The sequence below is a fragment of the Dromaius novaehollandiae genome, chromosome 3 (genome assembly GCF_036370855.1).
Source record: "Dromaius novaehollandiae isolate bDroNov1 chromosome 3, bDroNov1.hap1, whole genome shotgun sequence".
NCBI lineage: Eukaryota > Metazoa > Chordata > Aves > Casuariiformes > Dromaiidae > Dromaius > Dromaius novaehollandiae.
The window spans coordinates 52,333,527-52,359,816 of NC_088100.1; the positions used below are offsets into that span (position 1 = coordinate 52,333,527).

Below are 26,290 nucleotides of genomic sequence, written 5' to 3' on the forward strand. Positions count from 1 at the left end.
CCAAATCACACATGCCTAAGAGCATGTGTAAAAGCAGTTGCAAGTTTGGCAGCTTAAACTGAATGGAAAAGGTGAAGTAACGAGAACTATCTTAGTGTGAACCCTTCCCAAGCACACCCACCTGCGCATAACTAGCAGCACAAGTGCTTTGATGTCTCTCTGCCTGCAAACTCAACTCCATTTTCTCAGAGCTGCGTTCAACACCCATCTTTTGAAATGTCTTCAAGGTGGGCTGTTTTCTAAGTCTTATGCAACACAGAGCCCTTTTGGGCACTGCATGAATACTACATGATAGATACTACATGAAGGGCACTGCAATCTTTCCCTGAGTATGAGCTCTGTGAAACTGTTCAAATCAAGATGCAAGCTACAGTTTGTGCAAGATTCACTAGTGTTGATAATAGTCAATGGCATACTCCACACACACGATCAGGCAAGTCCCTGCAGATAACTGTTTCTGGATAACATCTACACCACAGGCAGAGGATGACACACATGTGGAAAGCACATGCCACACTAAGAGAGAAACGAGTACTTTAGTATCAACAGGCAGTAATTCTGTGTTAAACCAGGAATGGAGCTTGTGTCTCCGGCGTGCTCTTACTTCCTCTGGGCAAGCAAAAGGTTGCTGCAAGCAGCCCCTTGATTCAACTCAAGCTTTCTTCTTGTTTTGTTGGCTTTGAATAGTGCTTGCTCCCTCGTCCAAGACATTTGGCTTATAAGCAGTCTAATCCAAAAAAGAAAAAGAGGATATACACTGTCATTTACAACTGTACATGCTAATCCCCCAACGACATTTAATGACATACACAAGAACTGGTGGTTAGACTCAAACTAAGCCTCCCTATGTAATTACAGCCAGTTAGAGGGCAAAATTCAAGCGCAAAACTTTTTAAAAAGCAAATGTGATGATTTTTGTCTCCTGCAAAGGTATTTAGCAGATACCAAAATCATCATAGAGGATTTCTTAAAAATAGAACTGTGGATGTTGCACAGTCCTCCCAGACAAAAAGCATGCCACTTCATTCATATACATATTTGTTGCTCTTTGTCTTGACATAACAGGCATAATCACTATGGTAGAGGACAATGAGAAGCCTGCAGTATCTATCAGCTGTAGGTCTGCTAGTTGTCTGTATGTCTACACACACATTTGGAGATAACCTGCTTTACTGGCAGAGCAGAATTTCAAGTTTGGGATCTTTTATCAGCCTCTTTCTTAGGCACAAAGACACATAGTTGCCTAGATATTTCTCATCAAACGATATAAGCGTGAAGAAATGAGGGGGAAAGGGGATTACGTTTGATAGTAAAGAGCAGGCAGAGAGACACTGATGCCGTAACATTGCAGAACTAGCTGAGGGGAAAAAAATGGAGAACCCTTTAAAGAGTCATACACAACCAACAAGTATCGTGGCAAAATAAGGATTTGCGAATACTGGCAATTCAGTCCAATTATAGCTAACCAGAAATCAGCAATGGCTGTTGGTGCATTCATACAACCACTAGGTTAAAGCATATTGTACTATAATTTGGCTTAAGTTCCCCCTTAAAAAAAAAGTCAAACTTTCAACTTCCGTAGTAGCAAAATCAGACAAGATATAACCTGAACTGATGTTCCCAAAGTGTGTGGTGCAAGTTTCCTTTCACATGGTCTTCTTTCTAACCAGCATCTTAACCACATGAATCAGAAGGTTTGTTAGCCAGGGACCAAATAGTTAACATTTCAGATCACATCTAAGATTCATGCATGTTTTTAACTAACAAACAATTTTGTAAAGAATCTGAAGAGTCTCAGGTCATTTATATTTTCATCCCTCTAGCCACTTGTTTCAGTTATTATTTTTATGCAGGTAAAATACAGGAAGTTAAAAACACAGTTTGATAAAAAAAAGAAACCTATGTTAGCAGATCAATGTGGTCTGAAAATTTTCTGTAGCATTAAAAAGGTAGGGCTCTCAACACTCAGAACAGTATTTAAAACTCTGGCAGACTGAACTAGTAGATTTTATATTTCTCACTGCTGCTGTTGCACGGCATGATGAAAGTTGCACACAATCTTCAAGGCTTTTCAAGCTTTTGCTGGAGGGAAATTTTCAGACCAAACTTCTCATAATATTAAATGGCTAGGCACGAATGACCTTTACACAGTGTAATCTTTTACTTTTTGTTCCCTAAAAACAATAGAAGCAATATGACTTACAATATTAGATGTACTCTTATAGACGGGCAGAGCACAGGTATAAAGGTCATGACGACAAAACACCATTTATTAGAAGGTTGTATAAACCTCTGTTAGCTCTGAGGTTTTCCAGGATGATACACACAGCATAAACACAAAGCTGTTACTAAAAGCAAAGACTACGCCTCCCTTTCAGCTCACTGGAGATTTTCTAAAAAGCGTCATCAACGATTTCCCTGATAACATGTCTTGGGAAGAGTTGGGTCTCCTGGACCAACATGGAGGCCACGAGGGGCTCTCTGGAGCTCATGAATGCTGTTCGTTTTTGGTAGCAAGGCTGCTGCAGGATGACATGGAGCGCTCCCAAAAGGCCTTCCTGCCTTGGCTGACGGAGAGTGACACATCAAACAGGAATCTCCTCCAACTCTGAGCACTGGTCTTTGAGATCCGCCCATCTTTATTTTCATTTTTAAATGGCTATTATGATACTGCACTGCAGGCATTCTGAAAACGCTCACTAATGCATAATCTTCACACTGTCTTTTTTAGTTTCTGTTCTTGGTTTTTCTGGATTGCTTCCCAGGCTTTCTTTTATCTTTGAGCTTAGCAAACTGATTAATATAAATAACTCAATGTCCAAAAATATTCAGCCTTAGTAATCTGCAATGAGATCTCTCCTCTTCTTCATGCTCCTTTCTGAAAGCAGTTTCATTATGTTCATGCCAGATGAACATTTAACCCAGGAGGGAGACATAATGAGAGATGAAGAACTAAAGCAGTGTGCTTATGCTATGAGGTGGAAACACATACTTGTGTCCAGAGATCCATACCAAACTCTTTTTGAAGAGTTAACTTGCCTATGTGCAAAGTATTTAGCTCCCAAAATAAAGTTGCACAGAAGGCACAGAGAAGTCTCCTAAACAAATCCATAATTAAGTAAATCTTCTTGATACTGCAACAGTCTATATTATATACTAATGCATTTTGTCTCTCATTTAGTTTGTGCAACCTCTGCCGTGGTGGGCTGAAAAAAAATTCCCAAGTGATTTTAGTTTTAAAATCTATTAAATCCATGAAGTATTGATGAGGTAGAATTAACATTGAGAGAATTACATTAACTCTCCCCACCTATATTGCATAAACAACTCCTCTAAGGTTAAATCAGTGCCTTGGTTGCACTATGCAAAATGTAACACACATGTCAGAAAGGGAAATTTACGTCCGTCCACACAATCTGAAATACCTGTATATGTATTTATTTCTACAACATGTATGCAATTTAGTAAGAGTCTTTTCCACAGAAACTGCCTTATCCAATAGCCAGAAGCACAGCCAGGACAGATGCTCTCTACTCCTTTTAATCTTGGGTATGACCCATGTCTTATACATAGCACATCATGCAAATCAGGCCCCAGCTGAAGAGTGCTGTCTCTCTCTGAAGGCTTCTGTGTGGCCTTCCTCACTTAACTGGGGGGCTGGTAGCATTACCTACTAAGACCCTGTTGGTGTCTGATTATAAACTTGGCACAAACAAGGAAATTTGGCAATATCCTCCATGCTGGATGTCTGCTGCAAGATTTTTTCCTTTCTTTGTTGCTGTTTTGGTTTTTCGGCATGACTTCAGCCAAAATTTTTCATGCCAATTCTGAAACAAGGCATGGGAAATTGGAGCAATTTGTCCATGTTAAAAACTTCTGGTGATCCTTCAAACACTTTGAGAGGTCTTGCGATTTGGACCAGGAACTTATAAGGCAACAAGGCATAATCTTTGTATTACGTATTTTCCATCTCTGCAGAAAACTCCTCCCAAACATGACTAATTTACTCATCTGCGAAAAAAATACATCTCAATTTGCATAGGCTCACTTAAAGAGTTGTTACTTGTGAGCAACTAAGTTCCCTGGAGATTCCGCCTGCACTACCACAGAAACCCCACTATCAAATAGGTTGGATCAACCTGCTGCAAGCTACTCTCATACTTGAATATTAAATGATGAGAGCTGGATGTGAAACAAGGTGCAAGTTGGTTGCATATCTGAGTTCCTAACAGGTTGGATGGGAGTGATCCCTGCAGTGCATTGCATAAACACTTCCATTCACTTCTTTAAAGGCAAGGAAGGGAAGGACAGGGAAAGGGAGCATAAGGTACAAGAACATGCAAACGTGATGCAACAGGAGTGTTTCTGTGTTAAAAAGTACACAACTGTGTAGTGAAAAACAAAATACCCTGGCATGTGTACAGAAAAGAACGAAGTTGATATGACACTTCCTGAAGTAAACACTTGAATTTGCAAATTTAATGCTCTTCTTCCAACATAGCATTTGGAGGTCTTCTAATCTAGATTAAAAGACCAACCAATTTAGCACTTGCAAAAATCCATCATGCAGCTTGAAGCTGCTGTAACATCATGATCCACTGCAAAGATCCCTGTCACTGAGCCAGCTAAGAAAGCCAGGAGGCATGGCAACATGCAGGCCCCAACTCCAGGTGCTGTCTAAACAGACTTTCTCCATTTCTTCTCCAGTGGCTACAACACGAGAGGCCTCTGCACAGATGGCCCACAGAACAACTCTCTTTTGCTAAGCAGTTTGAACAGTTGGACCACCTTGACTTCAGCCAAAACAAAGGCAAAACTAAATGGATTGCCAGCAAGACTCAGGAAAGCACCTGGGAAAATGTACAGACTGAGACAGAAAGATCCTCTTCTGCAGGAGTCTGGAACGCAACCTCCACATGTAGGGTATCTGATTTAACAAGCTGAACACAAGTATAACAGCACTTCACATGTGTTAAGATTGCAGACTAAATCCAATCCTGTAACGACTGGAGACGCACAGTTCTGGGCAAGGGACAAGCTGCATTCCTTAGAAATCATGGGGACCTGCTTTAACATTTACCACATCCAGTGGCACCAATATCCAGACCTTTCATGCACAGTAGACTAGAAGAAAAGAAACAGACTAAAACTGAAGGAATTACAAGCACAGCACAGCAAATCTCCGTAAAACCCAGGATATTTTAAAATGCTCAAGAATTTCCTCACACTTTCCTTTCTAAAGATGCTTGATAATCTTCAGCCCATAGGAAGAAGATAATGAAGTTAGGCAACAGAAGCACATTGTGAGGTACATCAGTGCCCAAATTAATGACCCTGGAAGACTAAAAGCTCCTAGAAATAGGACCAAAATGTACCAGGGCAGCCATAACTACAGAGAACAAACAACTAATGATTCCAGCAAAGCCTCTCGTGGACACGGCAGAACACAGGTAATAACGCAAATGTTCTGTGGGGTTATTTTTGCAGTAAGAGCTTTGAATAGCATATATTCCAAGCTCTTTGCAGGGAATACGTAGTTGCTCTGTAATACTTGATGTAAGAAACCTGACAAGTGCAAAGAATCACCAGGGGAAATTCAATAGCCCTTTTAGTAGATGTCAAGTATCTAAATAATTATATCACACAAACCAGACACCCAGAAATGCACTGGGCATCACAATCTTTCTAACGCCAAACAAACATAAAGTTACTGAAAATTTGTTTTTATATAATTTCTAAAAATCAAAACAGGCACTACTTGCTAGATTATTATTCATTTAAAATAATGAGAGAAGGGGAATCTGACTGCCCTTAAGGGGAAAACAAAACAAAACACCAGATGAGTGTCTTAGCAGCTGCAACCCACATTTTATGTGATATAACCGACCAACTAAAAAAAGCTGAAACCATTATTTAAGATATGCAGTTGCTTCTGATCTATAGACAAGTGTTCAGATAGAAGCACAGCATCTCAGATTTCAGCTGAAACATCAGAAAGCCCAGAACTTGGGGGGGAGGGTGCCCTCCCCACACCTATATTCAGGGGGACTTCCAGTCCCCAAAGTATAAGTTCAGCTAAGTGGCCCATGTTTTAGCTCAAGCATTCACAGATTTATTGGCAAGAGTAAATCTATAGGAAAAAGGTGAATATGCAGCAGCACAGTAGATGATATAGCAGCCCCTCTATTCACTTTGCAGCTTTACCCTCCTCTGACCTGGATGGCTATAACCAACTATAGGATCTAGAGGAGCTAGAGGGATGAGGGAGGAGCACCACAGTGAACAGCATGGGTTATGCTTAGAAACATAGCAATCTTTTAGGAAAGGCCATAGTTTCAAGGGGAGTTTGGGCCAGCAAAGAACAGTCTGATTGGGGGGGAGGGGGGGAGACAGAGGGGAAAGCAAAAACCAGAACAGTCCAGGGCTTTCTTCCCTTTATCAGCCATGTTTCTTGGGACTCCTTGCTGTAGAAGAAGTATTTTATGTGAAGAGATGGCCATTCCACAACTGCCTGCAGAACTCCGTGCTCAATGCAGCACAGGTCAAACCTGTAAGTGCCAAGCAAACATCTGCTCTGACAGTCAGAAGGCTCCTTACGGAAATCTCAAAAGAAGTCTCTACCCACACTGCTCAGAAAGGTACCATCAGCTTAGCTGAGTGAGTTTTAAATTCAGCTAAGACTTCCCTCCCAGCATTCAAATGTACTTCTCTAATCAGCTCCTAAATCCATAATGAATTTTCGATCTGGAAAGTGCATGACCTTTTCTAGGATTTTGATACAAGATGAAAAACCTCTGAGCCTCTGAGCTCAGCTGCTACGTCAATATAAATTCAAAACATTCTCTTGATGTCCAGTCCTTCTTAGATTCAGTAGGGTAGGGCAAGAGATTGGGCAAAACTTATTTCCTTGCCTTGTATTTTTTTGCAGTTATTTTTGAACTCTCTGTGGACTGAATTTGGAGTGCCATAGGCAAGCCTACAGCAAGGAGGGAGATATTACAGAGATCCTTAAAGATGACACCCTCAAGGTCCTGACTATCTGCCTCAAAAATAAGACTTTGCAAACAGCTGGAAGGGGGATGAGAGGAAGGAACAGCTGTGAAAGCAAGGAAAAAATTGCAGAAGTACATATTAAAATGGCTCTGGGAAAATAATACTAAATTCTGGGGCAAAACTCCCAAGCACAGAGTGGTACAAACCCAGCTCCAGACTATCATCTTGAATAAATTCCAGTATGTCTGCAATCCAGCAGTGAGAAGTGTCTCTTTTTATTCTCTTATATCTCTGAGCAGGTCAGGAAAATAGGTAGCTTTCAGGAGTATCAAAAGGCAGACTTTATCAGCTAACCTTCTGAGTTTTGAGATTCATCCACTCAGTAGCCATGCTCCTCAAGTCTGAATGTGAACTAAAGGCTGAGAAATATTGCCCAAACAGATCCTCTGTTAACCAGACTGTGCGTTTTCCCATTAACAAGTTTACCAGATCTGTGTGACACCCTGTTTCCTCAGAGCCACAAGAAGCAGCTGCCCTGATTTGGGGGTCTTCTCTAAGACACCCCTCTCACAGGCAGAGGCAAGTCCACAAGTATCAATAGTGAGTCCTGTTTAGTTGTTCTGAACATGATGAAACACATCATTGGGATCTGAGGAAGTTGCAGCCTTCATTTTGACAAGCCTTCATTTTTTTTCAGACCTACTCACAAATATCCCACGATTTTAACCTGCCTTTTGCAATTTCAATAGCACCCTGCTCTGTTAGGATAGAAAACCAGTAATAAGAAACAACAAGGAAACATTTTTTTCACTCTGAGCATGGCCAAACATTAGAATGAGTGCCCAGAGAGGCTGTACGATTTCCACCCTTGGCATCCAGTCAAATTTTGAAAATCAAGGCCCTGAGCAACCTAATCTGATTGGACCTGTTTTGAAAGAGGGTGTGAACAAGATAACATGCAGTAATCTCTTCCAAACAAAATTATTCTGATTCTAACTAAGAAAAGTGTTTCTTCCGTTTCTTTCCTCTTGCTGCTCTTGAACTATGCTATTTTATGAAGGCCAGCCATGGAGCACAGACTGGTCTCAGTTCATGCATCTTTGAAGGGAAATTTAAATAGAACAATCTGACTTCCAGGTCTGCTGATAAACCTTCTTTCCCCGGTGTTACGAGGTGTCACTGTTTCTGAATTACGGCCCTGCTCTTTTACCTGCCAGCACCAGAGCTTTGTCACACGCCACACAAAGATCAGCCAATCTGTAAGGACATGGGACGACTTTTACTATCAAAGTATAGTTGCTACCACCAAAAAGAAAACTAGATTTGGATCCTACTCCTCTCTAGCTGTAACAGAAGTCAGCACAAAACCTCATTGACTAATGAGTTCATGCTGCTGTCCTGTGGCTCATCTTTGGGCCTACAGTTAAAATCTAGTTGTATATTCCAGAATGTGTGATATAGGTGAAAACTTGCAGCACACACAATTGTTTTAAAAGCCAAATTGCAGTGAGAAAATTTCATGAAAGAGTAAGCTGCAGTAGGCTTTACCTAGGTACAACTGTACAGGCTTTTTCATGCATTCAGCCAACTCCTTGGTAAAATTCTGATCTCATTTATCTAATCTTTAAGACTATGCATTCTGTAGAGGCTAAACAATCTACATTTAAATGCTAGCTAATCCGTATCTTTCCATATGAAGCAACAACATCTTTTCTTCTTCTTTTTTTTTTTAATGGCAGAAAAGAACAAGTGTTCTCACAGAGCCAGTCTTTGATTTTCAGATTTCTTCCCCTGCAGGCTATCCCACTCTAGAGCCTTCTGCATGTGAAGAATAAGCACGTTTTATCTGCAATCTACACATGCTGAAGAAAAAATTCCAGCCCAATACCCTGCTTGGGTATTGGAAGGGAAGGAAGGGACACAATCTTCTGCTGGCAGTTTTTTTCCCCCAAGGATGATGGTGACCAATTGGTACCAGCCACAACTGTACTTATTAAGAGTTTCCTAGAAGTAAGAACAAGAATAGGTCTACAAACTACTTCAGATCTGCTGCTTTTTTGCAGGACCTGATGTTGGGTTAAAACTAGAAGCCTTGAGAAAAAAAGAGAAAACTAGGAGGAGTTTTCTCAGGAGTCCTTCCTTCTAGCTGTGGCATTTTACTAATTATCTTTCTTTCCTCTCCGTTCTCTTCCCCTCACAGTGGCACAACTCAGCAGCACAGATACACCAACCTGTACATGCCAGGTTCCCACAGCACCTGAGGACCAGAAGCTGGTAGGAAGCTGCTGCCTCTGGAAGTACTGCACGCAGAGCAACCAGATCTGCAGAGAACTCTGTCATGTGGGACAGGCAGCAGGAATAGGAAAACCAGTACAGCAACAGGAGCATCAGCCATCTCCTTATCTCACAGGAATAAGTCAATCATCCTACCTCCATCTGCTGGCTAGAGGCAAGTGTCCCAGACAGACAGTTGAGGGATGGATGGAAAGATATGAGTGACTGAACATTCCTACTTTGGGAGGTATGTGTTTTCTCTACATGAATTTTGCTCCTGATTTTTTCTACCACTAGCATGCTTTCTTGTTTGCTTTGTTTTTAACTTACACCTCTGTGATTCTTCCACTATAGGTTTTTAACTCAGCCACTTTTCAGTACAATATAACAGCTACAAACACAATAAGTAGATGCCACTGGAGCAAATGAAACAACATTCCTTGCCTTGAGGCCCAGGATGCTGTTTTCTGTCAGTGCTTCTCATCCTGTGAATCTCCATACCAAAGGAAGAATATATATACAGTCAACTATGTCCCTGTGAACTGTATTCCCCATTAGCTAAATAAAATTCAAACTGAAAAAAGCTAAAGCAATCTCTTTCTGAAACTGTCATTGAAAAACAAAATTAATTAATTAAAGACAGCACCACTTACCAGAATTTTCCCCCCAGAGTAAGTTTACATTCACCACATTTCCTTAAAAACAGCTCGAAAACAGGCCCTGTAAAAAGTGAGAAAAAGGAAAAAAAAATTTAGTGTCTAGAACACCACAAAATTACATTAAATTTCTTTCTTACTCTGCTAACTTTTATCACTAATGTTCCACTATTTTTACTGTTTTAGGGAAAGGGGTAATTGGATTCGATCCTTCGCAACTAATTATTAAAATCCACCAACATCATGCGAAATATTTGAATAATCACAGGATTCCTTCAGAATGCTCAGACCCATCATTGTCACTGACATGACAGCTACTCAGACTGCAGTGGTACAAGGTCAACAACATGAAACAAGCAGAGGCAATAAAGCAAGCGTGCCAATTATTTTCGATCCAGCCCTGAAAAACTGGTCAACACAATTTCACCTAGTGATTTTGCTTTACCAAGCTATTTTAATATGATCATACACATAATGCTCTGAACAGCCTCCTTGTTAGAAAACTACACATAAAAGAAAAAAAAAGGTTTGTGCCACATTACATTTTTAGAATGCATGAATTGCCCCCCATTGTCTAGAGAAACACAGAAGTAAAGCAGCTAAGTAGATGCAATATCCAGCTTGACATACATTAGGGCCAGTTTGAACAATATGGAGAGCAGAAGTGACAAACGCCATCACTTCGCCAGCCTTGAGTAAATGTCAAATGACAGCAACTCCTTATTTTTCCTTGAGGCAAAATTTTTGAAAAAACAACTCATGGAGCACAGACTAACAATGATAAAATATTTCTTTTTTAAACCCCTGGAAGAGGGAGGGGCTGTGATTTTGCTGCTGTTCAGGTTTGGGAATGAAGAGTGCAACAACTGGAGAAAACACATTTCAGTGTCCTCATGTCCAAACTAGTGAAGCTGGACTGAATTTGAACTGCTTTAGAAAAGAAAAACAACCTCTCCTGCCCACCCCCCAAGTATATAGCTGAATTTTCCATGAGAAAGGCATCTATGAAATTAATGCTGAATGCGTAACTTTACAACTATACACAAATGACTTAGCAGCCTGCATTATTGACGGAGAAAGTTGGCCTCAGCTACAGAAGGAGCAGATCTTTGCACCAGTACCTTTCCTGAAGGATGCTGTAGGCATTTGCAGGAAAGGAAGGAGGAATAGATTTTTAGATCAAATTATTTTCTCTGGTCGTTGTTACATGAAAAGTAGCCATGAAAATAAAGTTTATATTACGGAATAGCCAAATAAGCCCTCTTTATGTTATACCAAGTGGATTATATTGTTCTAAATGCAGATTAGAAAGCAGACTTCCAGTTTTGTAAGGCTAAAACTGTTTGTTTTGGGTGGAGAGTTTGGGGCGGGGAGGGAAAGGAAAAGAATTATTTAAAAAAAATCAGAAGATGTTGTTGTGAAAGATTATAGGAACAGAATTTTTTTTATCACAAAACTACAAAACGTCTACTTCCCTGCTTGCTTTCTTCGCTTAGTGGTCGAGAAAAAAAATTGAACATATTAGGGAAAAAAGAAAAAAAACACCACAACAACCCCTCCTCCCCCAGCGCCTATTGAACAGCCTGGCAGATTTTGTGAAAACACTGAAAAAATACGGGGCTTGAACCACTTTGCTCAGGCTCAGGGAAGGTGGTTATTATTCTAGAACTATCCCTTTCCCTCCCAAGCTTCCAGGCATTTGGCCTGGAAAGCAAAATCAAGTCAAGAAAATCTGCTTCTGCCTCAGAGCTAATTGGATAACATCTGCATACAGAGAAGCGGGAAGCTTAAGAGATGAACCAGGTTCAAAATAATCCAGTAGCACTCAGCTCCAGATTAGCTCCTTATTTTCTTTTACACCAAGAGATTGATTTAGTAATTCCCTTAGAGAAGTGACAAATAAAGGAAATTCAGTACCTGTATGCTGCTGGTCCCATGAACATTTGACAGGGTCAGGCTGGCACCAGTGCCAGAAGGGCAGAGCCACCCCTGCCCCAGCAGCGCTCCCACCTGCACCGCAGCACTGAGGCTCGTTCCCCAAACCAGCTCGGGGAAGCAACCTGGATTAAAACTAAACGGGACGGGAAGCCTGTTCGGCTTTAACTGGATGAATTTCCCAACCTTGTCCCCTGTTCCAATTTATTATAATAATTACAAAAGAAACCAAAACTGGCTCATCTCACAGCTGATATTCATTTATTTTACTACCTTCTATGCTGTGTTTTCCAAAGCCAGCAAAGCTTTCTGAAGAGTGCTGGTGAGACTCTGGCATGTTTGTGAAGGAGAAGGGGGTAACTGCTATAACCACATGGCACCAGTACATTTCACTGTGTTTCCCACTTCACAAGGCAACCCCTGCTTCATTCGCATTGATTTCCAGACAGGTTTTTATCAGTTTATACCAGGATCAGAATTAAGTTTATTACTGCTGGCAGAAGAGCAGTCACTGACAACAGACACACTTACTACTATTTTTTTCCTCCCCAAGCCTACAAGCCAAAATCCATTAACACCCACTGACTACAAGGATCTTTGGATCAAATCTATGGCGAGCAACCTTAGGCAAAAGCCCACAAAAATAACTTATTAATATACCAAATTTTGTTCAGTGACAATTTAGCCATCATTTGAAACAGAAAACAACATGATTTAAGATGTAAAAAAAGTGACACAGCGGATTTTCTCTGATATATGTTGCAGTTTGCATGTGAGCTTGGCCCAGCTGGAGGAAGTGGCTGGCTGAAGTTGTAACTGCTCTTTAACAATTTTCAAATGGGCCTTAGTAGATGTAATTCAAGTTTATGATGTGCTCAAACACACAGAAAAATTTCTAAATAATGATGAACGGCTGTCAGCTTTGCATTAGTAACATGCTTCTGTTGCTGTCTTTTCAAACCCAAATTAGGACCATGCATCCTTGGTCTTTAGGCTGCTATTTTACTTGGCAACAATTGGGAAGAAGAAGGAAACCTACTTAAGGTTTTCAAGCTGGAGAACTGTTTACAAATGAACATGCCTGGATCAGGATGTACAACCTGTAAATGAGCTGGATCCAGTTTGTAAAGAAAGCATTGATTAGTCTGCTAAGCAATAACATTCCTTTTTCATTATGTTTTAAAAACAGTTTGTGCTTATTATACAACACATCATATTAAGTGTTTTTTTGGGCCACGAATCAGTCCAGAAAGTATTTCTCAGTAGTGGATTACTATGACCCTACAGTAAGAAAGTTTTGAGTCACTCTTCTCAGACACACTGAAGACTCTGCTGTCGTAGAGGATGCAGACACTAGCGTTTGTTCAGTACAGACACATGCATGTTCGGTTACATCTAGAGTGCTGCCTTTTCCTCGTATTCCTCCCTCCCCTTTAAAATTTCTAATCATTAAAAATCCTGGAAAAAAAAATTTAAAAAACCCTTCTAAAAGTCATGTAAAACACAAGGAGAAAAAAAATCACCCACACAAGGGGTTTACGTGGCCAATTTGTAAAGGAACTGCACATCTTAAACTTAGCTTACATAAAGCAATCCTTTGCTGTGCAATGCCAGCTTATACATAAAGACCCCTTATCCTGTGAACATCTGAAAGCTCTCCAACAATAAAACCTTTAAAGTAAAGGAAGCTTATAGGCTTGCTCTTCGACAGAGACACAGAAGCCTCACTGTTACCCTGAAACCGCTCCTTGATAAGTGCGAGTTCCAGATAGCAGGCACGTAATAGGAAAAAGCCCAGGCTTCAATAGGGGCAACTGAGAGGCAGCAAAGAGGGAGCTCCCAAGGGAAGCAGCTCTTGCAACTAGGACAGACACAACCCTGAACGCCAACAGAAGAAAAGAAACAGCAACACTGTTAGAAGACTCTACAGAGACTAGATGTTGTAATTCTGATTATCCCCCCCCCCCCCAACAGTGATAAAACTTGGAAAGAGGACAGTGGCTACGAAGCAAGACAAGCACCTCCCATTTTGGGGGAAACTCACTGCGTTTCTGAAACAGTTATTTGAAAGCTTCATGCAGTTGCGAGATGTAAAGAGGATAACTAAAACCGTTTCCTAAAAGACTCCCAAAGAAAACTAGTAACTTCGACACAAAAGCATCATCTCCAGCATCAGACTTGTGGATGTCCAAAAACACATCTTCCATACTGTTGCCTCTTCCGCTTGGAACAGCAAGAACTCAGATGCAAAGTCACTGCTGCAGTGGCAGCAAGTATGCAGAAGCAGGAAATTGGAGGGGAAAAAAAATTTAGGAAAATACAGAAAAGTACTCTGCTTCCAGACCTGCCTCTTCCCTCCAAAGCATACTGCTCGTTTTTCCTTTCCCTGGGATACTTCACTCCCATAGTCAGTGTAAGCCCCTTGCTGATGACTGATACGGTCAGCTCAGTACCATCGACACTAATACCTTTTCCTCTCTCAACTTTCAAGCAGGACAAACTGAACTGAATTTTTCTCATATTCAGCTGCTTTTCTAGGCATAAACTTGCTTTGAAACACACCTACAGGACCACAGGGAAAGCCGAAAGCATAAAGGAGCTGGGAAGTGGGAGCCACCTAACTGAGTGCTGCAGTTTGAAAACTGTGGATGTAGGCGGAGTGTGCAAAGGTAAAGACAGATGAAACACCAGAATATGCAAAAGTGTTAAGAAATATGTTGTGAAACAGCCAGCAATTATCACAAGCAAACGAAACAAAACACAGAAACAGAAGGAAAGAGAAGGCGTACAGGCAACAGAAAGCTAGACAAGAACAGCACTCACAGCCCATCCCTAAATTCTGCCTTCTGAAATCTGTCTGAGAACGACCCTTACTCTTTGGCACTCCTTGCAATCCACACTCCCTAAAAGGGGAGCATGTATTTTAGTTGCCTTTTTAAGCTGAAAGCGAATCTGTGCACAACGTACCTCAGCCGCGCCACTGGAACGCCAGCTTCCTACGCATCAGGCTATCGCTGGCAATCACAAGCACTAAACAATTGATAGCAGTAACTACAAGCAAGCTCTAAACCGAGCATGCATTTAGACCGTAATACATGTATGAGGAGCATGTGATTGCAGTAATGTACTTCAGTTCTCGAAAAAGCAGAAAAGCAATTTCATGAATTGTGGGAACATTTTTATCTACAGAAAAACGAGAAGTGCTATGCACCAAATAGCTTTTTTTTCTTTTCTTTTTCTTTTTTTTTTTTTAAGTAAATGAATGGAGCCCATAGTCCTAAAAATAGAGCACAGGCTCTAACCTTCTTAGCTGGCTCTTAAGAATGCTGCTGGATGCTGCTGGAGCTCATTGAAAGAGCAGAGTCTCAGCAGTCACCAAGGCACGCACATGGTATCTAGTGAGAGCGCTACAGCCCTTCCCCTGCGCCCGCGGCCTGCAGATCCGCACCCGCCAGATATGCCCGTGGACAGTTTCTACGAGAGGAAATAAGCACTCACATCATCAGAAAAATAAAAATGAATGGTGAGATTCAGCATACTGTCAGATTTTAGAACTTTTTGCAGTTCATCTCACACAAAAAAATGTATTTTTCTTCTAAGATAGAGAAACAACCCTAAGGTACCTTTAGAAGAAACTGACTAACCAGCCTATTTGTAAACCTATTACAGAAAGAGTAAATAAAGACTACCTAGAAGTGCAAATCTTTGCAATCTAAATACAGTTTTTTTATATCACTGAGCAGACAACAGCAGGATATATCATTTTTTTCCTCTCCCCCTCAACAATCTTACTTACGTAATAAACATTTTTCTTCTTTAATTAGTGTGCAAGGTTTTAATTAAGGACGTTATAACCATGACATACAATGAACACACACATACATAGTATATATATGGAGCATAGAAGCTAATGACTGCACGACTATAGGGCCCATAATCTCAGCCATTTGCACTGTGCAAGAAATCATACAAAGATACATATACAGGAGGAAATAAGTCTCAGTTTGGCCAATTTTCTCCAAGGCTTTATACCTTTAATGAATTCAGCATATATCCTATATTCTTAGGACCTTTTGGGGGTGAAAGAGGAGCTCTGTATTACTAAGAACTTTTTACAGTTCCGTCAGTGCATAGATTTAGCTAGTTTTGAGTACGTCAAATAAAGTTTACATGATGCGCACGTAATATTTTAATGGATTAATCCCTCCATAAAAAGATGCCTAATTTTTCTGAGCACAGACTCACTCCACAGAATATCAGCTCACTCTGACACTAGCACACGGCAGGCCTGTTCTCATTCCCACATGGCAAACCAAGGCGGAGAGGCTCAGCAGCGGACAGTCACACAGGGCAAGTCCACGGCAGAACAGGGAACTGAATCCAGGCAATGCAGGTCCTCATCCAGCCACACGTTATTGTGGCTTCCTGTGTTACATCCTTGACCATGAAAAAAAAAGTTTGTGTGGTTGTTTTTTCTAGCTACTGTAATTCAAAAATTACCTGAGAGTGAAACAAAAGAAGAATGGCACGCTCTGCAAACCTGCTCCACGTGCTCAGCGGCTGGGGGTTGGGGAAATCAAAGGAGATGCTCTTTTGCAGTAGCTAAGCCACCTACACATGGTCACATTTCCTGATGTGAAACATAAAATGTTGTAAAGATGCTAAAATTTTGCAAGAGTGAGCTATTTGTAAATCCATCGCCATATAAAACAAAGCCCATAAAGCAAAAAAGTAAACAAGGTAAGTAAGGAATATAGCAACATGATTAGGACACAAACAATGAAAATACTGCATTATAAACTAATTATTAACTACAAAAAGTTGAAAATAAACTGTTTTCTTTCTGTCCTGTTCATTTTAATCTCCTAAGCTGTAGGACTGGGGAAAAAGGAGGTAGTGGCATTAGAATGGTGCAGCTTACCAAAAGCAACCGCAGATGATTAAAGAAAACATAACCTCCTCTCCCCCTACAAAGGAAGCATGTTTTTTATTACCAGTCTGCCGTCTTAGCTTGTTGCTCTTTAAGGGATTGCTCTAGAGAGCATTTTTGCCTAATCTGTTTTTATATCTTTCTGAAAGTTTCAAAGCAAGCAAGTACTGTAACTAAAAGATTAGAAAATGTTACATTCTATTTTATTTTTTATAATTAGACAAATTGGGTAAAGCAAATAAATGAGGTACTTGTTTGTCACAGAGCAAAAAGTGGGTGGGATAACAGCTTTAATTAAGGAAAGCATTATTGTGAAAAGCTGCAAAAAGTCACTGATGGGCTTGGGCTAAAGGTGGAGAAAAGCAAGGAAAGACTGCAGTCCCTCATGCTACTTCATTGATTATTTGTTGACTTATTTTAATGAGTTTTCAAGTTGATGAGTTCCATATCTAGGAAATAACAAACAACCAAAAAAAAGGTCACTGTATTTTGACAGTTTACTTTCCAAAAAACCAAAAAACTGCTCTCTAGTGGCTTCCAAAAAAGACGCTCACATAATGAAAAACAGGAAATTAAATTCTCAGGATAACACACTAAAAGTACAAATGAAAAGATTTCGCAGTGACATAATGCTTCAGTCCAAAGTTCAGGATGAAGTCTTTATTCTTGCACACTCTTCTGAAAGATATCAGGTCTCTCCTTTAAAAGAGAGTGTCCCAATATGAACCAGAATAAACACAAAGTTTACGTAATTCCAGGATTGTGCTATATTAATATAAACCTCTTTGCAAAATAAAAGCCACATAAAAGCATTTATTTTGTTGCAATACTCTACGGATTTAAAATGTCATTACAGAAACAGTACTATTCAGTATAACTTGCACGCACGCACGCACACACTCCCATGCCACGTTTTTTTATTGTATTTTTTTTAAGATTAAGCAAATGCCTGAGCAGGGGAACAAATGAAGCTGGATTTCCAACTTGTTTCTGCCTGACAGCAGTTTGATATGCAACAAAATTATTATTCTACATTTACAGCATGATCCTCTCCCAGCCTTTATCACGACACTCCCTATACCGCAATGTGCAGTTTTCTGCCCAGTACTGCCTAGTGTACCCGTCCGTGTTAGCTAGGCAATACTTGTTCCAGTCACTGGCCAGCTGGTGAGGAGGTGCCCGAGACACCATGTTGCTGCCTCCCTGCTACCATGCCAAACACAGCCTATTTCCTCACAGCAGCTGATATATCACAGACAAAAACATGAAGGTAGATGTTGCCCCTGAAGCCATATGGGCAGAGATCAGCAGCTTAAAAAATGAGAGAGAGGACCGACACGCAGACATGCCAAGCTAGCAGCCGAACCCTCACTTCCTCAGGAAACTAAGCTAAAAATTTAGCTTTTCCCTTGCTCTCCTCCCCTGCTCCCAACTATGCAATTGCAGTATTATATATATATATATATAAAGAAAAAAAGACTAGCATAGATGTAAGGCTTAAGGGCTCTACTACATCTGTCCCAGAACAGCATGTGGATTAGTCTCATGCATGTTTCAGAAGTGTCATTGGCTTCCTGTTTAATATTCCTGTTTTAGGATTGCACAAAGTCAGCCTCATGTCTAAGAGCAATATATGACTCTCACATCCTCATAGCAGATCCTTAATGAGGACATTCTGCTTTCTTGATATTCAGTGGCCTTCCGGTGGTATCTGCGGAAGATCAGCATATGCTTGAAACCACCGACGACAGAAAAGGAGAAGCCAGCTATCCCTAATAAAACAGAACCACAGGATTAAAAAGGACCTTGAATGACCATTTAGGACTGATTCCCTGCCCAAGACAGAATCAGCTACACTTATTGTTATTCTTTTTATTAGGCCATCTGACATAGCTAGGGGAAAACAGATATGCTTTTGGGCTCCGAATCCCTTCCTGAGCCTGAAATCTTATCGGTGTGTTGTCCTGTTCCAGGCCCTCAGCTACATCAGCTGGTCTAATGAGAGATATCTGCCTACAAACCCTGCCTTTCTTATATTGTCATGGTTACGACGCTGCTATTACCATGTGTGTCTAGCCTATTTTTAAAAGCCTGCAACGACAGGAGATGTTGTTTAAGGGCTTAATCTCAGTAAGGCCTAAAATTCCTCAAATGAGTAGTTTTTATGTGTGCAATAGAAGTGCTACACTCAGAAAGTGCAAATGGACTGTGAATTGCCTGAGGCAGGAACTCTGCATCACCTAAAAACCAGCAGAAAACCGATGGCTACAAACCTTTGAGTGTAAAACAATAAATGGTCAGCATGAAAGCTAGCCAGCCTCAGCATGCTAGCAGCCTCAAGGTTTTTGGAGGCGTCCCAGGAAAAGAGTATTTTAAAGGAGAGACCTAAAAGAAAACAATCAAGTAGTCTTACCAACATTAGTGGGGTGGGTCAGGTCCGGAGAAAACCAGTAACTGCTTCTCAGAAAGCAACTCGTTGGTGCTGGAGAGGCAGGCACCACAGGTGGCTGGAGGGGAATGTCACCCTCCCAGAGCCGCCCGACAGATGAAAAGCAGAGAGTGGATGTGAAAGGCTTTGGAGCTGAAGGCCAGCAGCTTGCAGCTTGTGCTCAAGAAGGAGTCAGGAAAGGAACGCATAGGGAAGGTTACATTGTTAAAAATAAATGAGGAAGCTAGACAAATTCCTTTTATAAAGACATTCTGGATAGACACAATTATAATTTAAGAGGCCAGAGAAAAGGATCTTGCAGTAATTCAAGACATCGAATGAGTGCTTAGATGTGAACAACTTCTGTGTGGTCTGGATAGTATAGGACATTTTGTTACACAGGAAGACTCTGCTGATCTCTATGAAAGACAGAGAGCACTTGGAGTTGGACACATGCGGATTTTGGCTTCACTGAGGGATGCTGATGTTGACCATGGCAACAGTGACAGGAGATAACAGGGAAAGTTGCAGGTGGAAGGAGGAAGAGATATATCAATGGATGTCTACACAAAGAAGTTAAGAAAGACAAAACAAGGTTATAGCTTGGACCAAGGGAGAGAGAACTACTTTTCTATTCCAGCCCTAAGAATCACATATATGTCTGTGTGTGACTCTATGATTCTATGAGATTTTATTTATTTATATATATATATATATATATATATATATATATATATGTAAAATCAGCTTTGTCTGTGGATGAAGGAGTCTGAAATAAAACTGTAGAAGAGGAAAACTATGAGAAGAGAAGGAGCACCTCCTGCAAAAAGCAGAAGTGGGAAAACATCCTTCCCATCGTTCCTGTGTCATATCATTATGGATAACAGAGAACATAGTAGCAAATTGCTTATTAAGTAGTTAAAAAAAAATTCTTATTGTCACAAAGAAATGGATGACAAAACAAAACACTGCAACTTGAGGTACTTTTTAGAGCCTTTTGGAGCAGTGCTTAATCTTTCAAGAAGGACAGGCTATGCAGACTTCAATGCCTCTGTGGCTGACTTCTGTATCACACAACATGACAAATCGTTACGTGTCCAAAAGGCAGGCATCCCACGCACGTGCACTGCCACGTACCCCACAGGATATGCAAGCAGCTACCGGTCCTGTAAGCAGTCACTTAACTGATACAATATCCCTTATAATACAGGGGATGTGTATTTTGGTCTAGAGATGGATGCACGCTTAATCACCTGTCAAATCTGCCAGTATGCTGCACGCTGGAAGCAAATGGCACTTCCAGAAGAGCACATCTGGGTCACTGCCCGCCTGCACCATGCCTGAGAGAACCCTGGGGAAGAGCGTAGCAGGGAGCAGGCTGTGGATTTGAGGAACTGTGTCTTATCTAGGCCACTGGCCATGAACTGGATACTCTCACCCTGGAACAATAAAGCGAGCTTTTGGTACTGCAAGGGTAAATCTTTTGTACCCCAGCTGATGAGGTGGCACTGGTTTACTTGATCCCTACTCAGTGTTGCAGGTGTAACCAGGATTATTAAAGCAGAGCTAGCCCCTCCTCCCTCCCCATAATAAAATGTGTAAATCACTGAGAATATAAGGCAAGAAACAGCACACAAAAAGCGATCACAAGCTCTATTTTTCAGTGCTGTAACTAGTTTGGACTTGCACATTTAGGAAACGTCACATTTCATTTTGACCTAGAATCAAGTTCACTCAGCCTCTTTGAAATACAACATACACCATTCATGCAGGGCTCTCAGCACAAATTCCAGCTGCAGAATGTGGATTAGCAGCAGCAGATGACATTTGAGAAGGAGCATTCAGAGCACAGCACGTGTGTGACTTGCCAGCAGTAAAAGCATTTGATTATGAATTCTAGAAAATCTACAAATGGTACGGGCTGATGGTACAATCCCTGGAAGTACATATCCATAACAATCCTATGGAAAAAAAGAGGGGTGCACCCTTGAGAATCACAAAAATGCAAGACTTGACTTTTTCTTTTTGCAGTATGAAAACAAGCTAATTAATTTTCCCTCCAAAACCACTTGCACAATCTGGGAGCAGCTGCACAGGACAGTTGTGCAGATTTCAGCAGTAAACATCATCAGCAACAGCTAAAGGAGCCATTAAAACAACAGTTAAATTTTAAAACCAAACTATACAAGCCAAAGTTGTTTCTCACATATTTACACAGCAAAGCATGAACAGAATTTGGGAGTACCAAAGAAGTCCTACAAAGCCACTGGCACTGCGGCTGGACAGCCTATTCAGAAATCCTACCTGTCACATCAGCTTCCCTCCATGTACCACAGCATTAACCACTGAGGACCTCCAGTTTATTTGGGCAGCTTCCTCCCGTCTTGTTACACATGTGCTCATCCATGACTTACTCCACCTTCAAACCACCTGCATGGACAGTTAGCAAGTACTTTGAAGTCCTTTATGCACGATAAGGAATGGAGAAAGGGAAGTGTATTTGACCTTGTCATACACACATATGGGGTGTGAAAACTATATGGTCTCCACAAACCGACAGACGCATTTAAAAGATCAACAGAGAGGAAGAGGGAGCATGCTTTCTCATACCCACATATGGTTTATCTACTGTCTGAGCTCCAAATTGCTTCCATTTTCCAGACAGACATCCCTGGGTCACGTCTTTCAGTTCTGTTAAAATTTCAACAGCTAACTTACTGCCATTTGGAGCAAACAGGGGAAGGGACATGGACTGAGCATCAAATGGTCCAACGCACAAAACAGGTTTAAATGGCATCATAAAATCTTTTCTTAAAGAGACCTGAAGAGGAAGGAAATACAAAGCTGCCACTGTTCAGACTAAAGACATATCTCAGACCATGGGGACTATTCATGCCTGTAGTTTCCACTGCTCTAGTAGTAACAGGAGACTTTTTTCTCCTGGGCAACCCCCTTCTCACGCTAGGATTCACAGCACAACAACTGCAAGCTTCCTAGGTTTAAAGCTTTCAAGGTTTAAAGCAGCTACAATTTCTGAACAGGACTAACTGGAAGCATGAGCAGAGAGCAGGGTGCTGGAATACACCGCAGCACAGTTCAAGTCTTCAATATTAGTGAGCACGGACCTCAGCAAGTTCTGCCCTACTTGCCTTAAAAATATACATATCCAGCAGTACTTTTGCTATCAATGATGCAAAAAAATTAAAGCCGTAACAGGCCTATTTATGAAGGCTGACCACCTCACGCTGACAGTTGGCTAGCTTTACTGTGCGAGTGTCAGGCTTACCTCTCCTTTGGAGGGGGGAAGTGCTGATGTCTAAACAAGCATGCACAAAGCGACAAGGACATACAAAATATTTTGTAGGCTTGGAACAAAACCCTGTTTGTAGGAGTCATTTAGTGAAAGAATTTATGTTAACAGACCAAACTATTTATAGCAACTTTCCATAGAAATGAACTGTCTCTTGGTTTCTGTCCTTACCAAATGAAGCTTTCTAACCAGAGAAACCCTCTCTTTAATCTAAAAGTATGGGAGAAGGGGGGGAAGGGGAAAGGGAAGCTGCTTCCTGATGTACACCCTGCTACCTCCAATTATACCAGAGAGAAGGTCTCCCTGTATTGTCAGCACAGAACTTCACTCATGGTGTGAGCCTATACACAGAGTTGCACCATTCTTCCCCAATCCATCTTGGTTAGCAAGCTGCAGTGAAAGAGCTGCCTGTGTCCGGGCCGATCATTCACAGTTTAGTGCTGCGTCCATTATAGTGATACTTGCTGGAGTAACCGAGATGGATTGCTCTTCCCAGGCTCTTCAAACCACACACACTTAATTACAGGCTTTTAGTCAACATTAAAACCAATATACCTAAAGAAGAATGCAGTTCCTTGAGAAAGCAGGGTGACAAACCCCTGGGGAGAGATCCTAATCTCTCCCCAGTCAACCTTCAGAGGATCCTAAACCAGAGCATATTCAATTCAAACACCCTCAGAAAGAAAACAGATAAATACCTTAATCCTGATCACATACTAGAAAGCCAGCTAGGAACCCACACCCCTGTATCCCCTCCTGCTTGGGATTTTGAAGAGTCTGCAAACTGACACACAAGATCCCACCCACACACGACCTGGACCCACGCTCCACTTACCGTATCTGTATCTGTTCAAACGCCAACATTTCATCTAATCCACCCCCTACTCTGGGCAGGGACATAAATCATCCTCATTCTGAAATCAAAAGGGTGATGCAGAGATTCCATTTTCAAAATTCGCAATAAACTCTGACACTGCCCTCTCTTACACTCCACTACTCTCAGTGCCAGAATTCAAGCACATTTTTATAATTAACCATTCATCAACAACAAAAAACAATTTCAAAGGAGGAGACAATAATAAAATGTTGTACGGAAATAAATTAATTTGTATAGAAAACAATAGTAAAAAAACATTGTGATCATTTTTAGTTCAGGTTTCAGACTTTATTTCCTATAGAAAACAGGAATGGACTACAGCTAAAGATGTACTTGCCCTTCCCTCTGATTCAAAGCAAGACTAAAGCCTCTTGTTTAATCTGAGGTCATCCTATACTCCCTCACGCCATCAAAATTTTGTGAGGAAAAAATTACACACCCTTCCTTTTTGCATAACTGGTTTTCATCTCTTGCCTATCCTAGGGTTTTCCTATTGTTTACTTTTTCTATCCATGCTTGATAAATTATTTCTACAAGCTTGCTCAGCCAAGAAGCTGAGTGAATTATGAGCACGTGGCTTTTCCTACTAAAACAAAAAGCTCTTCTGAAGAAAAGCAAAACAAAACAGGTTCACTCTTACAAAGTACAAAAATCTAGACAAACAAATGTATTAAAAGCTAAAATAAACACATGCAAACAGACAAACCACGTAAGGAAGTTTTCAACTTAACTTTCCCTCATGTCTTTTGCTTAAAAATGTCCACAAATAAGATGCAATTAATTCTCCATATCAGCACCTATGGGAGTTCTGCCGCCTATTCTCAGTGAAACAAGACTGGGCTTTTAAGTCTTGGGCAAAAAAAGCTGTAACGCATTGTTCAGAGGCATGCAGTTTAGACCTGCTTAAGGGAAGAAAAAAAATAAAAAGAAAAGCTTTTTGGTCTAGAGAGTCTACAGAAAGTTTTTACTTTTTGGTAAAAACTTGATTCTCCAGTTGGGAACCTACATATTCTCACTACCCCCTGCCCCTCCCCAAATTCTATATAAAACACGGGATCTCACTGCATACCCTTATCCCTAGATATCACCCATCAATAGCTTTCCAATAAAATCTTACATAATTTGTTCCTGCTTTCTTCCAGCGCCTCAAGCTGACAGTCCTTGTTGGTTAAGAAAAAAAAAGCATATCTTAAATCTAATGATTGTACCAATAAACGTAAACTAGACTAATGGGAACACTGAACTGAAAATAAAGCTCTAAAAGCTACAGGGCCTACATACATCATGAGATTTCATTAAACCATAAATCCGTTGATTACAACTTTACTTTTTAAAGACTGAGTTATCTTAAGCCAATTTGTTGTCCAACATAATAGTATTTGCTGTTTGTAATGAAAATTAGATTATATCAGGCTAAATTTGTTTATAATCTTTAGATTTAGGCAATTAGATACGGTAAAAAGTTCATATAGACAAAATAAAGAAATAAATTTTCCCTTTATTTTCATGATGTAATATTTGGTTCTTGTCAAGGCATAAGTAAGCATCTTGTTTCAAAGGTCTTGAAATAACACTTAAAAAGAGTAATTTCCCCTTCCCCATTCCAGAAAGAGTTACGTCAAGCCTATATATAACATTATTTATTGTAAAGGTGTAATTCCAATACAAATTGGGACTGCTGATGAAAAAACTCCTAAGCTGTTGCCATACCTCAGGTGCACAGGCTGTTCTTCTGCAGTTCTTCACTGCCTCAATTCAACTGATGCCTATTTGCTACAGTGCACTGAATGCAGGGTCCTGAAGAGACTGAAGTTTAAAAGCAATCACCGCAAGACAAAATGTTTTGCTTTAAACTTCAAAACAGCCATCAAAAGTGCAATGCAGCCTGTAAGTGGCTGTAACAATAAAACTAGGGTGTGTTGGATGAGCAGCGCAGGAGAACCTGAGAAAGCAGGGACTTCTGAAGTTGGCTATGCAGCCATGGGAAGCTCTATCTGGAACTACACCCCAGAGCGAGAAAAGCAGAGAACACTCAAAGTTCTTAACTCTTGTACATAAAATTTGCAAAAAGGCACACACACTAAAATATAAGTGATATTTTCTTGGACCCTCTGATGACTCAAACTTGCAATCTTTTAGACTCATTGATCTGAGAGTCAGTGTGACTTACAGACTTTTCACCAACTTATTCGTTGATGACTGATAAAGCCACAAACCTCTGTATGAAAAATCATGCAAGCTTCCATGTGGCCTTCTCACCATCACCATCGCCTCTCCCTGTAACAGCGGTGTGATATGGCTGTATCTGTTTTGTCCTTAGCTTTCAGTAGTGGCTGCATTCAGATTTCTTCAGAAGAAAATAGGTGACATCTGCTCTGTCTCAAGCCACTGTTTTTATGCCTAGAGTTTCAGAGGGTTGGGAACTGATGAAGCAATGGTGTTGCGCAGATAAAGCTTTCTCTAAGTTCCTCCCCTGTGTTATTCAGCCTTTCCACTCTAAATCTGTGTTTCTGTGGCTGGAGAGCAGCTATAGAATAAGAAAATTTTCCTTCTAGCAAACAGTATTTTTCATTCTTTTGCTGTTCAAAGTCTCATAGCAAAGGAAAGGAGGCCCCACTAGCTTCAGTTATTTTCATTTGCTGCAAATATGCAGAGGTATTGGTAGCCCTATTACACAAAAGGTGAATAGCACTAGCTGTGCATTCCTAGAAAGCATCCCTCAAGCCTGCTCTAAACAACAAAAATTAACTACCGCCAGCACCAACTGTCATTTGTCAAAACTCAGTGCTATTCTTGGATCAGAGAGGAGACTCAGTAATTTTTTTAAAGCAAAGTAAATTCAAACCAGTCCAACCAATGCATGTAATGTGCACGATGGTGTTGGCAG

General features: G+C 40.7%; 1 protein-coding gene across 6 annotated transcripts in view; it reads right to left on the reverse strand.

Annotated features, from left to right (window-relative positions):
- FYN (FYN proto-oncogene, Src family tyrosine kinase) overlaps positions 1-26,290 on the reverse strand; it is a 139,029-nt gene that overhangs the window by 67,560 nt on the left and 45,179 nt on the right. For all 6 annotated transcript variants that reach the window (XM_064508890.1, XM_026119917.2, XM_026119919.2 and 3 more), the window contains exon 2: positions 9,921-9,987. The gene's annotated coding sequence lies outside the window, so the exon portion shown is untranslated. The remainder of the gene's footprint in view (positions 1-9,920; positions 9,988-26,290) is intronic.